The sequence below is a fragment of the Herpailurus yagouaroundi genome, unplaced genomic scaffold (assembly GCF_014898765.1).
Source record: "Herpailurus yagouaroundi ecotype Mexico unplaced genomic scaffold, PumYag 530, whole genome shotgun sequence".
In the NCBI taxonomy this organism is placed as follows: domain Eukaryota; kingdom Metazoa; phylum Chordata; class Mammalia; order Carnivora; family Felidae; genus Herpailurus; species Herpailurus yagouaroundi.
The window spans coordinates 5,220,653-5,223,800 of NW_024412747.1; positions in this window are offsets into that span (position 1 = coordinate 5,220,653).

Consider the following 3,148-nt stretch of genomic DNA (forward strand, 5'->3'; position numbering starts at 1 on the left):
CTCCCTGCCCCTGCCCCACTTGCTCTCTATCTCTCAAAAGAAATAAAAATAAACCTTAAAAAAAAGGTACGTAACTCTAGAGAGGAGGAGGAGATAGATATATACTAGATTTGTGTAACTGAAATAGTAAATTTGTGAGCACACCTAAATAAGTGTGTAAAATGTTAATTGAAATGTCTTGTGGGGTTTGAATACATATATTGATATCTAAAATTATACAATAATAATGTAATGATTAATAAATTTTATAATACATATTTATATTTATTAATACATTATACCATATATAATGCATATTTACATGTTTGTACATATATATCATCTATTATGTATAACACACATAAATATATTATGTATCTTTAAATAAATATATATTTAAAATGTTATATTAAAATGTTATCATAGATATTTATTGTATATTTATAGACTTGTATATGTTTTATAATACATTATAATACTTATAATTTAATATTCATATATTATATATATATTTTATAGGTATATAGACAAAATTTACAGTTGTGCAAAAAATTAGCACATGGTATGTGAAAGAAAAGTGTTGTAAGTTTCCAAGATTGTCTAAAAAATAATAAAAGTTCTAGGTTATAGTAGACTTTAATGACTCAGAGATGAATATTGTAATCTCTAGGGTGAGTAGCTAATAAAAAATGGCAAAAGAATGTAACTACATGTAAGAATGGAGAAATAGCATAAATTCTTGATTAATAAAAAAGACAAAAATAATACAGTGCAGGGGTTATAACATATTTAATAGTAAGATGTGTTGCAACAATAGGGCAAAGAACTGTGGGAAAGAAATGGAAGTATAATTGTGAAGTCCTTAATCTCTATGTGAAGTGGTGTAATACCAGTTAAAGGCAGAATGTGACAACTTTTCAATGTGTACTATATAAACCCTAATGCAACCACTGACATTTTTCTATTTTTTATTTTTTATTATTTTATTTTTTTATTTTAGAGAGAAGGGGAGAGAGCAAGAGAGGGAGAGGGGCAGAGGGCAAGTGAGAGAGAATCTTAAGCAGACTCCACGCTCAGTGCAGAGCCCGACACAGGGCTCGATCCCATGACTGTGGGATCATGACCTGAGCCGAAATCAAGCGTCTGACGCTCAACCAACCAAGCAGCCCAGGTGCCCCCTGAAGTATTTTTTAAAAAGAGATAGAGCTAGTAAATCAACAAAGATATATTTGAATCATCAAAATATTCAATTAATCCAAAATAAGACAGAAACGAGATTAAAATTAAAAAGAACAAATAAGACAAATGAAAACCAAATTTTAAAATGACAGATATAAACCTAACCATCATTGATAAGCACATAAAGTGTAAATAGTCTAAATATCCCCAATTAAAAGGCAGAGATTTTCAGGCAGGATTAAAAAACACCCCCAATTATACTCTGTCTACAAGAAATGCATTTCAAACGCTCAAGCAGGTTGACGTGAAAAGATAAAAAAAGATATAGTGTGGTAACACTAAAGAAACCTGGAGCGGCTTTATTAACATCAGACCAAATAGATTTCAGAGCAAAAAGTACTGCCACAGAAAAGATCATTCCATAGTGATAAAGGGGTTGATCAAATCCTAAACACTTATGCCCCTAAAAATAGTTTCAAAATCCATGAAGCAAAAAAACCAAAAACAAACCCAAAAAACAAAACAACAGGATTGCAAAGAGAAATACACACAAGTCAGAGATTTCAGTATCACTCTGTCAACAATTGAGAAAATAAGTAGACATAAAATAAGCAAAGATATAGATGACTTGGACAACACTATCAACCAACTTGACTAAATTGATATTTTTAGAACACTTTTTCCAACAACAGCAGAATAAACCATTCTTTTTAGATGTACGTGAAACAGTTATTAAGATAGACCATCTTCTGAGCTATAAAACAGAATTCAAGGGGCGCCTGGGTGGCTCAGTCGGTTGAGCGTCTGACTTCGGCTCAGGTCATGGTCTCGTGGTCCGTGGGTTCGTGCCCCGCGACGGGCTCTGTGCTGACAGCTCAGAGCCTGAAGCCTGTTTCGGATTCTGTGTCTCCCTCTTTCTCTGACCCTCCCCTGTTCATGCTCTCTCTCTGTCTCAAAAATAAATAAAATGTTAAAAAAAAATTTTTTAAAACAGAATTCAAGCCATCCACAATTAAATTTAATTGTAAATCAATAACACAGATCTCTGGAGAATTCCCAAATACTTGAAAACTACTAACACACTTCTAAACAAGCCATGCACCAAAGAAGAAATCAGAACAGAAGTTAAAAAGTATTTTAGTTAAATGAAAACTACAACATATCAGAATTTGAGGGATACAATTAAAACATTATTTAGAAAAGAAATTTTAGCACTAAACGCATAGATCAGAAAAGAAAGGTTGCAAACCAATGACCGCAGCTTCCATTTTAAGACACTGGGAAAAAAGAAGAAATGAAACCTTAAGTAACAAAATAGGGAAATAATAAAGATCTAAGTGGAAATAAGAGAAAACAGAAAAATGATATAAAAATGCACTTAAACCAGTTTATTGAGAAGGTCCATAAAATTGATAACTCTCTAGCCAGAGTAATCAGGAAAAAAAGGAGGAAAATACAAATGACCAATATCACTACTGAGAGAAGTGACCTCACTACATAGTCCACAGATATTAAAAGAATGGTAAGAGAATACTATGAGCAATTTTATGCCAAGACGTTTGACAACAGATATGAAATAGACAAATTCCTTGAAGGACACACACTCCAAAGCTCACCTAAGAAGGTAACCTGAATAGCACTTTTATCTACGAAAGAAATGAGATTTGTAGTTGAAAACGTTCCAGGTCCAGATGACCTCGCCAGCAAATTATGCCAAATATTTAGGAAAGAATAGTAATTTGACACAAACTCTTCAAGAAAAGTGAGAAGCAGGAACTCATAATAAGGCTAGCATTATCCTAATACCAAACCAGGCAAAGACATTCCAGGAAAATAAAACTACAAAATGATATTCCCATTAAAGTAGATGTAAAAATTCCAAAGAATTTTTTTTTAGCAAATTGAATCTAACAATACTTTAAAAAGATAATATATCCTGAATTACTGCGGTTTCTCTCAGAAATGCAAGGTTGGTTTAACATTGGAAAAA